The sequence below is a fragment of the Saccostrea cucullata genome, unplaced genomic scaffold (assembly GCF_032062105.1).
Source record: "Saccostrea cucullata isolate Sc308-1 unplaced genomic scaffold, CSIRO_AGI_Scuc_v1 ctg7192, whole genome shotgun sequence".
NCBI lineage: Eukaryota > Metazoa > Mollusca > Bivalvia > Ostreida > Ostreidae > Saccostrea > Saccostrea cuccullata.
In genome coordinates, this window is record NW_026928430.1 from 1 (window position 1) to 14,674 (window position 14,674).

At 30.6% G+C, this 14,674-nt stretch overlaps 1 long non-coding RNA gene across 4 annotated transcripts; it reads left to right on the forward strand.

The window, feature by feature from the left end:
- Positions 1-18: 18 nt before the first annotated feature.
- Positions 19-14,674, forward strand: LOC134277536 (uncharacterized). Of its 4 annotated transcripts, none has more exons than XR_009994273.1 (14): positions 19-494; positions 1,518-1,623; positions 2,310-2,392; positions 3,860-3,965; positions 4,652-4,734; positions 6,248-6,353; positions 7,040-7,122; positions 8,686-8,791; positions 9,478-9,560; positions 11,132-11,237; positions 11,926-12,008; positions 13,573-13,678; positions 14,363-14,445; positions 14,522-14,674. It is a non-coding gene; the product is annotated as an uncharacterized LOC134277536 (long non-coding RNA). The 4 variants fall into 4 exon arrangements; XR_009994272.1 differs by having other exon boundaries at positions 19-490; XR_009994271.1 differs by having other exon boundaries at positions 19-1,623.

Consider the following 14,674-nt stretch of genomic DNA (forward strand, 5'->3'; position numbering starts at 1 on the left):
CACTTTTTATAAATGTTTCTTTTACTCTATAGGAAAAACCCCTACATAAACAAATACATGGGCGCAGACATTTTGGACACCCAAAGTTGTGCGGAGGAGAAAATGCTACCTGGCGCGTGATTGGTCAATAAGAGAAAAGACTTGATATGTATTTGACAAGTGAAATAAAGTTGATAAAAATGTAATATCAAGACTTGGGTTTCTTTGAGATATGTAGGAGTTACAGGTAAAAATTTGAAAGGAGGGGTGCCCTTTGGTTAGAGATTTTCATTTGGTGTCAAACGCACCTTGTTGTAAACAAATGGAAATTGAAAGTAAAAGTGCCGCGTGACGGTATATTTTTTCTGTCATGTTTTGTTTTCCAATATCTCGAACTTTCACGACAAAAAGGCCATTTGCCCGAAATTCAATATATGTATGAGTGACAGGGGCTCAAGTTTGTATGGAAGTCTATGGGAAAACATTTAGTGGTGTTTGTCCTATAGAATAGGTATGTATTTCATGGAAAAACATTGATTACAGCCAAAAAATCAATCAGTTCCTATTTTTTTGGCATTGAGATCATATTTTAATTAGTTTTTACTATTTCTTAAAAAAATAGAGGGTTTGGGTAAATTGAGGCCCACAATGGGGGCTGCACATGGTGAAAAAATGCTAATTTTTTTGCCCTAGCTCTCATATTTTCAATAAATGTACATGTAAATAATTTTAAATAAATATTTCTGCTGAAATTTACTGTGAATATTGTAAATAATACAATATTGATGTTTATGGGCATCATCAATACACAGAACATATGAATATCCCCCTTGCAGTTTGAGAAATTCATTTAAATCCATTTATTTTATGAGTGCAGACATTGGAACAGATTGACTAATCCTCTTTCAAATTTGTGTAAATTAGAGTTGATTGAATAATTTATAACAAAATTAGACTGCTGTTAAGTAATTAGGTTACTTTGTTTTTAATTAAGGGGCCTAATCCAGCAACAAAGCCAATTTCAGTCATGTAATCAGTGCTGGCTTGATATAAAAATTATAGTTTGGGGAAAAATTAGAGATTACTAGTAGGAAATTTAATTGAGATTACTGTAAAATATATTTTAGCAGAAAATACATTGAAAATCTAAGAAATTTGCAAAATTATTATTGCAAAAATGATGAAAAAAGTGTCTGAATATCCTTCCTCCTTGCCATATCCAATCTTGTTATTCTGCAGAAAAGAGGGGGGGGGGGATTTTGTACTCTAATGATGCTGGAAAATGAAGGAATTTTTTTAAAATGTGGTTTATTTGAACAACAAGAGTCATGCTTATCTGCAGTTATTTTTTTTCAATTTCTTAGATATTTTTAAAAATATTTATCTCAGTAAATTCTATTTAAACATGAATATTTTAAAGCTATTTCATCACTAATGCTTATAAAAAATTCAAAAGATGGTGTAAATAATAAAAAAATATAATATAAGCTACTACATGCATTTATCAGTATGTTTTAATAAAATAAAATGTATTTCAGCGATGCATTCTCAAGAAGGAGGAGATTAATGAACCCTCCCCTCTTACAATGAACAACACATGGACACTCTCAGGATGGTCCCTTTGCTTTCATTAAGAGTTCCAAGGTATGGTTTTCCTAGAAAATCTAGTTAATCTCTTAATATTTAAGTTATTTAGAACTTTTGATAGATTATTAGAAAATAAATTTCTTCAGAACTGCAGTTATTTAAGCACTTTGCTTACAATTGAGCACTGTATTCAATCAGACAATATGATTTATCTGCCCTTGGCATTTAATCAATTTATTAATTATGTCAATAATAAGAAATGATATGCAAATGAATATATTTGCCTTTCATGAGAATATACATATTTAACATCAATTCCATGAAATGTCCATGAAAATTGGCTAAACTATAGGTCACCCCCCTTCAAAATTACAAAATTTTCAGTGGGGATGTATTTGATTCTCTGATGCCAGCAACCCACTGCTGATAGATTTTTTTTTTTAATCTTATGTACATTTGAACTACATATAATTCTCTTTCTTTCCATTGATTATTTTATCTACATTAGTTTTCACTTTTTCAATAACCTAGCTTTTTCTTACAAAAACCTGCTGATTTTCTTCATTTTCCATTAATAACGGGTACCTGCTACCCTGAATGATTAACATGATCTACCTTGAGATATTATTAGAGAGAATAAGAAAAACAAGCAAAACATATGCGAGATTAATCATTTTATTTTAAAAGTTTGAAAGAAAAATAGAAAAATGCTTCAATTTATTGACATTTTTTCTGTTTAACAGATGAGGGTCTGATTGACTGGGGTGTGAAATGTAACAGCCAGTGGTGTACTTAAGCTAAGACTGTCAGTCCCAATATTCAAGAGGTGAGATAAGCAATGGATATGTGCTCTAAATTTACTAAATTGACCACTTTTTATAAATGTTTCTTTTACTCTATAGGAAAAGCCCCTACATAAACAAATACATGGGCGCAGACATTTTGGACACCCAAAGTTGTGCGGAGGAGAAAATGCTAGCTGGCGCGTATTGGTCAATAAGAGAAAAGAAATGTATTTGACAAGTGAAATAAAGTTGATAAAAATGTAATATCAAGACTTGGGTTTCTTTGAGATATGTAGGAGTTACAGGTAAAAATTTGAAAGGAGGGGTGCCCTTTGGTTAAAATGTTTTGTTTTCCAATATCTCGAACTTTCACGACAAAAAGGCCATTTGCCCAAAATTCATTATATGTATGAGTGACAGGGGCTCAAGTTTGTATGGAAGTGGGAAAACATTTAGTGGTGTTTGTCCTATAGAATAGGTATGTATTTCATGGAAAAACATTGATTACAGCGTCAGTTCCTATTTTTTTGGCATTGAGATCATATTTTAATTAGTTCCTATTTTTTTTTTACTATATTTCTTAAAAAAATAGAGGGTTTGGGTAAATTGAGGCCCACAATGGGGGCTGCACATGGTGAAAAAATGCTAATTTTTTTGCCCTAGCTCTCATATTTTCAATAAATGTACATGTAAATAATTTTAAATAAATATTTCTGCTGAAATTTACTGTGAATATTGTAAATAATACAATATTGATGTTTATGGGCATCATCAATACACAGAACATATGAATATCCCCCTTGCAGTTTGAGAAATTCATTTAAATCCATTTATTTTATGAGTGCAGACATTGGAACAGATTGACTAATCCTCTTTCAAATTTGTGTAAATTAGAGTTAATTGAATAATTTATAACAAAATTAGACTGCTGTTAAGTAATTAGGTTACTTTGTTTTTAATTAAGGGGCCTAATCCAGCAACAAAGCCAATTTCAGTCATGTAATCAGTGCTGGCTTGATAAAAATTATAGTTTGGGGAAAAATTACAGATTACTAGTAGGAAATTTAATTGAGATTACTGTAAAATATATTTTAGCAGAAAATACATTGAAAATCTAAGAAATTTGCAAAATTATTATTGCAAAAATGATGAAAAAAGTGTCTGAATATCCTTCCTCCTTGCCATATCCAATCTTGTTATTCTGCAGAAAAGAGGGGGGGGGGATTTTGTACTCTAATGATGCTGGAAAATGAAGGAATTTTATCAAAATGTGGTTTATTTGAACAACAAGAGTCATGCTTATCTGCAGTTATTTTTTTTTTTAATTTCTTAGATATTTTTAAAAATATTTATCTCAGTAAATTCTATTTAAACATGAATATTTTAAAGCTATTTCATCACTAATGCTTATAAAAAATTCAAAAGATGGTGTAAATAATAAAAAAAATATAATATAAGCTACTACATGCATTTATCAGTATGTTTTAATAAAACAAAATGTATTTCAGTGATGCATTCTCAAGAAGGAGGAGATTAATGAACCCTCCCCTCTTACAATGAACAACACATGGACACTCTCAGGATGGTCCCTTTGCTTTCATTAAGAGTTCCAAGGTATGGTTTTCCTAGAAAATCTAGTTAATCTCTTAATATTTAAGTTATTTAGAACTTTTGATAGATTATTAGAAAATAAATTTCTTCAGAACTGCAGTTATTTAAGCACTTTGCTTACAATTGAGCACTGTATTCAATCAGACAATATGATTTATCTGCCCTTGGCATTTAATCAATTTATTAATTATGTCAATAATAAGAAATGATATGCAAATGAATATATTTGCCTTTCATGAGAATATACATATTTAACATCAATTCCATGAAATGTCCATGAAAATTGGCTAAACTGTAGGTCACCCCCCTTCAAAATTACAAAATTTTCAGTGGGGATGTATTTGATTCTCTGATGCCAGCAACCCACTGCTGATAGATTTTTTTTTTAATCTTATGTACATTTGAACTACATATAATTCTCTTTCTTTCCATTGATTATTTTATCTACATTAGTTTTCACTTTTTCAATAACCTAGCTTTTTCTTACAAAAACCTGCTGATTTTCTTCATTTTCCATTAATAACGGGTACCTGCTACCCTGAATGATTAACATGATCTACCTTGAGATAGTATTAGAGAGAATAAGAAAAACAAGCAAAAGATCTGCGAGATTAATCATTTTATTTTAAAAGTTTGAAAGAAAAAAAGGAAAAATGCTTCAATTTATTGACATTTTTTCTGTTTAACAGATGAGGGTCTGATTGACTGGGGTGTGAAATGTAACAGTCAATGGTGTACTTAAGCTAAGACTGTCAGTCCCAATATTCAAGAGGTGAGATAAGCAATGGATGTGTGTTCTAAATTTACTAAATTGACCACTTTTTATAAATGTTTCTTTTACTCTATAGGAAAAACCCCTACATAAACAAATACATGGGCGCAGACATTTTGGACACCCAAAGTTGTGCGGAGGAGAAAATGCTACCTGGCGCGTGATTGGTCAATAAGAGAAAAGACTTGATATGTATTTGACAAGTGAAATAAAGTTGATAAAAAAATATCAAGACTTGGGTTTCATATGTAGGAGTTACAGGTAAAAATTTTGCCCTTTGGTTAGAGATTTTCATTTGGTGTCAAACGCACCTTGTTGTAAACAAATTTTTTGCCGCGTGACAGTTTCATGTTTTGTTTTCCAATATCTCGAACTTTCACGACAAAAAGGCCATTTGCCCAAAATTCAATATATGTATGAGTGACAGGGGCTCAAGTTTGTTGGAAGTCTATGGGAAAACATTTAGTGGTGTTTGTCCTATAGAATAGGTATGTATTTCATGGAAAAACATTGATTACAGCCAAAAAATCAATCAGTTCCTATTTTTTTGGCATTGAGATCATATTTTAATTAGTTTTTACTATTTCTTAAAAAATAGAGGGTTTGGGTAAATTGAGGCCCACAATGGGGGCTGCACATGGTGAAAAAATGCTAATTTTTTTGCCCTAGCTCTCATATTTTCAATAAATGTACATGTAAATAATTTTAAATAAATATTTCTGCTGAAATTTACTGTGAATATTGTAAATAATACAATATTGATGTTTATGGGCATCATCAATACACAGAACATATGAATATCCCCCTTGCAGTTTGAGAAATTCATTTAAATCCATTTATTTTATGAGTGCAGACATTGGAACAGATTGACTAATCCTCTTTCAAATTTGTGTAAATTAGAGTTAATTGAATAATTTATAACAAAATTAGACTGCTGTTAAGTAATTAGGTTACTTTGTTTTTAATTAAGGGGCCTAATCCAGCAACAAAGCCAATTTCAGTCATGTAATCAGTGCTGGCTTGATATAAAAATTATAGTTTGGGGAAAAATTACAGATTACTAGTAGGAAATTTAATTGAGATTACTGTAAAATATATTTTAGCAGAAAATACATTGAAAATCTAAGAAATTTGCAAAATTATTATTGCAAAAATGATGAAAAAAGTGTCTGAATATCCTTCCTCCTTGCCATATCCAATCTTGTTATTCTGCAGAAAAGAGGGGGGGGGGGGATTTTGTACTCTAATGATGCTGGAAAATGAAGGAATTTTATCAAAATGTGGTTTATTTGAACAACAAGAGTCATGCTTATCTGCAGTTTTTTTTTTTTTTAATTTCTTAGATATTTTTAAAAATATTTATCTCAGTAAATTCTATTTAAACATGAATATTTTAAAGCTATTTCATCACTAATGCTTATAAAAAATTCAAAAGATGGTGTAAATAATAAAAAAAATATAATATAAGCTACTACATGCATTTATCAGTATGTTTTAATAAAACATATTTCAGTGATGCATTCTCAAGAAGGAGGAGATTAATGAACCCTCCCCTCTTACAATGAACAACACATGGACACTCTCAGGATGGTCCCTTTGCTTTCATTAAGAGTTCCAAGGTATGGTTTTCCTAGAAAATCTAGTTAATCTCTTAATATTTAAGTTATTTAGAACTTTTGATAGATTATTAGAAAATAAATTTCTTCAGAACTGCAGTTATTTAAGCACTTTGCTTACAATTGAGCACTGTATTCAATCAGACAATATGATTTATCTGCCCTTGGCATTTAATCAATTTATTAATTATGTCAATAATAAGAAATGATATGCAAATGAATATATTTGCCTTTCATGAGAATATACATATTTAACATCAATTCCATGAAATGTCCATGAAAATTGGCTAAACTGTAGGTCACCCCCCTTCAAAATTACAAAATTTTCAGTGGGGATGTATTTGATTCTCTGATGCCAGCAACCCACTGCTGATAGATTTTTTTAATCTTATTATGTACATTTGAACTACATATAATTCTCTTTCTTTCCATTGATTATTTTATCTACATTAGTTTTCACTTTTTCAATAACCTAGCTTTTTCTTACAAAAACCTGCTGATTTTCTTCATTTTCCATTAATAACGGGTACCTGCTACCCTGAATGATTAACATGATCTACCTTGAGATAGTATTAGAGAGAATAAGAAAAACAAGCAAAACATATGCGAGATTAATCATTTTATTTTAAAAGTTTGAAAGAAAAAAAGGAAAAATGCTTCAATTTATTGACATTTTTTCTGTTTAACAGATGAGGGTCTGATTGACTGGGGTGTGAAATGTAACAGTCAATGGTGTACTTAAGCTAAGACTGTCAGTCCCAATATTCAAGAGGTGAGATAAGCAATGGATGTGTGTTCTAAATTTACTAAATTGACCACTTTTTATAAATGTTTCTTTTACTCTATAGGAAAAACCCCTACATAAACAAATACATGGGCGCAGACATTTTGGACACCCAAAGTTTGCGGAGGAGAAAATGCTACCTGGCGCGTGATTGGTCAATAAGAGAAAAGACTTGATATGTATTTGACAAGTGAAATAAAGTTGATAAAAATGTAATATCAAGACTTGGGTTTCTTTGAGATATGTAGGAGTTACAGGTAAAAATTTGAAAGGAGGGGTGCCCTTTGGTTAGAGATTTTCATTTGGTGTCAAACGCACCTTGTTGTAAACAAATGGAAATTGAAAGTAAAAGTGCCGCGTGACGGTATATTTTTTCTGTCATGTTTTGTTTTCCAATATCTCGAACTTTCACGACAAAAAGGCCATTTGCCCGAAATTCAATATATGTATGAGTAACAGGGGCTCAAGTTTGTATGGAAGTCTATGGGAAAACATTTAGTGGTGTTTGTCCTATAGAATAGGTATGTATTTCATGGAAAAACATTGATTACAGCCAAAAAATCAATCAGTTCCTATTTTTTTGGCATTGAGATCATATTTTAATTAGTTTTTACTATTTCTTAAAAAAATAGAGGGTTTGGGTAAATTGAGGCCCACAATGGGGGCTGCACATGGTGAAAAAATGCTAATTTTTTTGCCCTAGCTCTCATATTTTCAATAAATGTACATGTAAATAATTTTAAATAAATATTTCTGCTGAAATTTACTGTGAATATTGTAAATAATACAATATTGATGTTTATGGGCATCATCAATACACAGAACATATGAATATCCCCCTTGCAGTTTGAGAAATTCATTTAAATCCATTTATTTTATGAGTGCAGACATTGGAACAGATTGACTAATCCTCTTTCAAATTTGTGTAAATTAGAGTTAATTGAATAATTTATAACAAAATTAGACTGCTGTTAAGTAATTAGGTTACTTTGTTTTTAATTAAGGGGCCTAATCCAGCAACAAAGCCAATTTCAGTCATGTAATCAGTGCTGGCTTGATATAAAAATTATAGTTTGGGGAAAAATTACAGATTACTAGTAGGAAATTTAATTGAGATTACTGTAAAATATATTTTAGCAGAAAATACATTGAAAATCTAAGAAATTTGCAAAATTATTATTGCAAAAATGATGAAAAAAGTGTCTGAATATCCTTCCTCCTTGCCATATCCAATCTTGTTATTCTGCAGAAAAGAGGGGGGGGGGGATTTTGTACTCTAATGATGCTGGAAAATGAAGGAATTTTATCAAAATGTGGTTTATTTGAACAACAAGAGTCATGCTTATCTGCAGTTATTTTTTTTTTTAATTTCTTAGATATTTTTAAAAATATTTATCTCAGTAAATTCTATTTAAACATGAATATTTTAAAGCTATTTCATCACTAATGCTTATAAAAAATTCAAAAGATGGTGTAAATAATAAAAAAAATATAATATAAGCTACTACATGCATTTATCAGTATGTTTTAATAAAACAAAATGTATTTCAGTGATGCATTCTCAAGAAGGAGGAGATTAATGAACCCTCCCCTCTTACAATGAACAACACATGGACACTCTCAGGATGGTCCCTTTGCTTTCATTAAGAGTTCCAAGGTATGGTTTTCCTAGAAAATCTAGTTAATCTCTTAATATTTAAGTTATTTAGAACTTTTGATAGATTATTAGAAAATAAATTTCTTCAGAACTGCAGTTATTTAAGCACTTTGCTTACAATTGAGCACTGTATTCAATCAGACAATATGATTTATCTGCCCTTGGCATTTAATCAATTTATTAATTATGTCAATAATAAGAAATGATATGCAAATGAATATATTTGCCTTTCATGAGAATATACATATTTAACATCAATTCCATGAAATGTCCATGAAAATTGGCTAAACTGTAGGTCACCCCCCTTCAAAATTACAAAATTTTCAGTGGGGATGTATTTGATTCTCTGATGCCAGCAACCCACTGCTGATAGATTTTTTTTTTAATCTTATGTACATTTGAACTACATATAATTCTCTTTCTTTCCATTGATTATTTTATCTACATTAGTTTTCACTTTTTCAATAACCTAGCTTTTTCTTACAAAAACCTGCTGATTTTCTTCATTTTCCATTAATAACGGGTACCTGCTACCCTGAATGATTAACATGATCTACCTTGAGATAGTATTAGAGAGAATAAGAAAAACAAGCAAAACATATGCGAGATTAATCATTTTATTTTAAAAGTTTGAAAGAAAAAAAGGAAAAATGCTTCAATTTATTGACATTTTTTCTGTTTAACAGATGAGGGTCTGATTGACTGGGGTGTGAAATGTAACAGTCAATGGTGTACTTAAGCTAAGACTGTCAGTCCCAATATTCAAGAGGTGAGATAAGCAATGGATGTGTGTTCTAAATTTACTAAATTGACCACTTTTTATAAATGTTTCTTTTACTCTATAGGAAAAACCCCTACATAAACAAATACATGGGCGCAGACATTTTGGACACCCAAAGTTGTGCGGAGGAGAAAATGCTACCTGGCGCGTGATTGGTCAATAAGAGAAAAGACTTGATATGTATTTGACAAGTGAAGTGAAATAAAGTTGATAAAAATGTAATATCAAGACTTGGGTTTCTTTGAGATATGTAGGAGTTACAGGTAAAAATTTGAAAGGAGGGGTGCCCTTTGGTTAGAGATTTTCATTTGGTGTCAAACGCACCTTGTTGTAAACAAATGGAAATTGAAAGTAAAAGTGCCGCGTGACGGTATATTTTTTCTGTCATGTTTTGTTTTCCAATATCTCGAACTTTCACGACAAAAAGGCCATTTGCCCGAAATTCAATATATGTATGAGTGACAGGGGCTCAAGTTTGTATGGAAGTCTATGGGAAAACATTTAGTGGTGTTTGTCCTATAGAATAGGTATGTATTTCATGGAAAAACATTGATTACAGCCAAAAAATCAATCAGTTCCTATTTTTTTGGCATTGAGATCATATTTTAATTAGTTTTTACTATTTCTTAAAAAAATAGAGGGTTTGGGTAAATTGAGGCCCACAATGGGGGCTGCACATGGTGAAAAAATGCTAATTTTTTTGCCCTAGCTCTCATATTTTCAATAAATGTACATGTAAATAATTTTAAATAAATATTTCTGCTGAAATTTACTGTGAATATTGTAAATAATACAATATTGATGTTTATGGGCATCATCAATACACAGAACATATGAATATCCCCCTTGCAGTTTGAGAAATTCATTTAAATCCATTTATTTTATGAGTGCAGACATTGGAACAGATTGACTAATCCTCTTTCAAATTTGTGTAAATTAGAGTTAATTGAATAATTTATAACAAAATTAGACTGCTGTTAAGTAATTAGGTTACTTTGTTTTTAATTAAGGGGCCTAATCCAGCAACAAAGCCAATTTCAGTCCTGTAATCAGTGCTGGCTTGATATAAAAATTATAGTTTGGGGAAAAATTACAGATTACTAGTAGGAAATTTAATTGAGATTACTGTAAAATATATTTTAGCAGAAAATACATTGAAAATCTAAGAAATTTGCAAAATTATTATTGCAAAAATGATGAAAAAAGTGTCTGAATATCCTTCCTCCTTGCCATATCCAATCTTGTTATTCTGCAGAAAAGAGGGGGGGGGGGGGATTTTGTACTCTAATGATGCTGGAAAATGAAGGAATTTTATCAAAATGTGGTTTATTTGAACAACAAGAGTCATGCTTATCTGCAGTTATTTTTTTTTTTAATTTCTTAGATATTTTTAAAAATATTTATCTCAGTAAATTCTATTTAAACATGAATATTTTAAAGCTATTTCATCACTAATGCTTATAAAAAATTCAAAAGATGGTGTAAATAATAAAAAAAATAGAATATAAGCTACTACATGCATTTATCAGTATGTTTTAATAAAACAAAATGTATTTCAGTGATGCATTCTCAAGAAGGAGGAGATTAATGAACCCTCCCCTCTTACAATGAACAACACATGGACACTCTCAGGATGGTCCCTTTGCTTTCATTAAGAGTTCCAAGGTATGGTTTTCCTAGAAAATCTAGTTAATCTCTTAATATTTAAGTTATTTAGAACTTTTGATAGATTATTAGAAAATAAATTTCTTCAGAACTGCAGTTATTTAAGCACTTTGCTTACAATTGAGCACTGTATTCAATCAGACAATATGATTTATCTGCCCTTGGCATTTAATCAATTTATTAATTATGTCAATAATAAGAAATGATATGCAAATGAATATATTTGCCTTTCATGAGAATATACATATTTAACATCAATTCCATGAAATGTCCATGAAAATTGGCTAAACTGTAGGTCACCCCCCTTCAAAATTACAAAATTTTCAGTGGGGATGTATTTGATTCTCTGATGCCAGCAACCCACTGCTGATAGATTTTTTTTTTAATCTTATGTACATTTGAACTACATATAATTCTCTTTCTTTCCATTGATTATTTTATCTACATTAGTTTTCACTTTTTCAATAACCTAGCTTTTTCTTACAAAAACCTGCTGATTTTCTTCATTTTCCATTAATAACGGGTACCTGCTACCCCCTGAATGATTAACATGATCTACCTTGAGATAGTATTAGAGAGAATAAGAAAAACAAGCAAAAGATATGCGAGATTAATCATTTTATTTTAAAAGTTTGAAAGAAAAAAAGGAAAAATGCTTCAATTTATTGACATTTTTTCTGTTTAACAGATGAGGGTCTGATTGACTGGGGTGTGAAATGTAACAGTCAATGGTGTACTTAAGCTAAGACTGTCAGTCCCAATATTCAAGAGGTGAGATAAGCAATGGATGTGTGTTCTAAATTTACTAAATTGACCACTTTTTATAAATGTTTCTTTTACTCTATAGGAAAAACCCCTACATAAACAAATACATGGGCGCAGACATTTTGGACACCCAAAGTTGTGCGGAGGAGAAAATGCTACCTGGCGCGTGATTGGTCAATAAGAGAAAAGACTTGATATGTATTTGACAAGTGAAATAAAGTTGATAAAAATGTAATATCAAGACTTGGGTTTCTTTGAGATATGTAGGAGTTACAGGTAAAAATTTGAAAGGAGGGGTGCCCTTTGGTTAGAGATTTTCATTTGGTGTCAAACGCACCTTGTTGTAAACAAATGGAAATTGAAAGTAAAAGTGCCGCGTGACGGTATATTTTTTCTGTCATGTTTTGTTTTCCAATATCTCGAACTTTCACGACAAAAAGGCCATTTGCCCGAAATTCAATATATGTATGAGTGACAGGGGCTCAAGTTTGTATGGAAGTCTATGGAAAACATTTAGTGGTGTTTGTCCTATAGAATAGGTATGTATTTCATGGAAAAACATTGATTACAGCCAAAAAATCAATCAGTTCCTATTTTTTTGGCATTGAGATCATATTTTAATTAGTTTTTACTATTTCTTAAAAAAATAGAGGGTTTGGGTAAATTGAGGCCCACAATGGGGGCTGCACATGGTGAAAAAATGCTAATTTTTTTGCCCTAGCTCTCATATTTTCAATAAATGTACATGTAAATAATTTTAAATAAATATTTCTGCTGAAATTTACTGTGAATATTGTAAATAATACAATATTGATGTTTATGGGCATCATCAATACACAGAACATATGAATATCCCCCTTGCAGTTTGAGAAATTCATTTAAATCCATTTATTTTATGAGTGCAGACATTGGAACAGATTGACTAATCCTCTTTCAAATTTGTGTAAATTAGAGTTAATTGAATAATTTATAACAAAATTAGACTGCTGTTAAGTAATTAGGTTACTTTGTTTTTAATTAAGGGGCCTAATCCAGCAACAAAGCCAATTTCAGTCCTGTAATCAGTGCTGGCTTGATATAAAAATTATAGTTTGGGGAAAAATTACAGATTACTAGTAGGAAATTTAATTGAGATTACTGTAAAATATATTTTAGCAGAAAATACATTGAAAATCTAAGAAATTTGCAAAATTATTATTGCAAAAATGATGAAAAAAGTGTCTGAATATCCTTCCTCCTTGCCATATCCAATCTTGTTATTCTGCAGAAAAGAGGGGGGGGGGGGATTTTGTACTCTAATGATGCTGGAAAATGAAGGAATTTTATCAAAATGTGGTTTATTTGAACAACAAGAGTCATGCTTATCTGCAGTTATTTTTTTTTTTAATTTCTTAGATATTTTTAAAAATATTTATCTCAGTAAATTCTATTTAAACATGAATATTTTAAAGCTATTTCATCACTAATGCTTATAAAAAATTCAAAAGATGGTGTAAATAATAAAAAAAATATAATATAAGCTACTACATGCATTTATCAGTATGTTTTAATAAAACAAAATGTATTTCAGTGATGCATTCTCAAGAAGGAGGAGATTAATGAACCCTCCCCTCTTACAATGAACAACACATGGACACTCTCAGGATGGTCCCTTTGCTTTCATTAAGAGTTCCAAGGTATGGTTTTCCTAGAAAATCTAGTTAATCTCTTAATATTTAAGTTATTTAGAACTTTTGATAGATTATTAGAAAATAAATTTCCAGAACTGCAGTTATTTAAGCACTTTGCTTACAATTGAGCACTGTATTCAATCAGACAATATGATTTATCTGCCCTTGGCATTTAATCAATTTATTAATTATGTCAATAATAAGAAATGATATGCAAATGAATATATTTGCCTTTCATGAGAATATACATATTTAACATCAATTCCATGAAATGTCCATGAAAATTGGCTAAACTGTAGGTCACCCCCCTTCAAAATTACAAAATTTTCAGTGGGGATGTATTTGATTCTCTGATGCCAGCAACCCACTGCTGATAGATTTTTTTTTTAATCTTATGTACATTTGAACTACATATAATTCTCTTTCTTTCCATTGATTATTTTATCTACATTAGTTTTCACTTTTTCAATAACCTAGCTTTTTCTTACAAAAACCTGCTGATTTTCTTCATTTTCCATTAATAACGGGTACCTGCTACCCTGAATGATTAACATGATCTACCTTGAGATAGTATTAGAGAGAATAAGAAAAACAAGCAAAAGTTCTGCGAGATTAATCATTTTATTTTAAAAGTTTGAAAGAAAAAAAGGAAAAATGCTTCAATTTATTGACATTTTTTCTGTTTAACAGATGAGGGTCTGATTGACTGGGGTGTGAAATGTAACAGCCAGTGGTGTACTTAAGCTAAGACTGTCAGTCCCAATATTCAAGAGGTGAGATAAGCAATGGATATGTGCTCTAAATTTACTAAATTGACCACTTTTTATAAATGTTTCTTTTACTCTATAGGAAAAACCCCTACATAAACAAATACATGGGCGCAGACATTTTGGACACCCAAAGTTGTGCGGAGGAGAAAATGCTACCTGGCGCGTGATTGGTCAATAAGAGAAAAGACTTGATATGTATTTGACAAGTGAAATAAAGTTGATAAAAATGTAA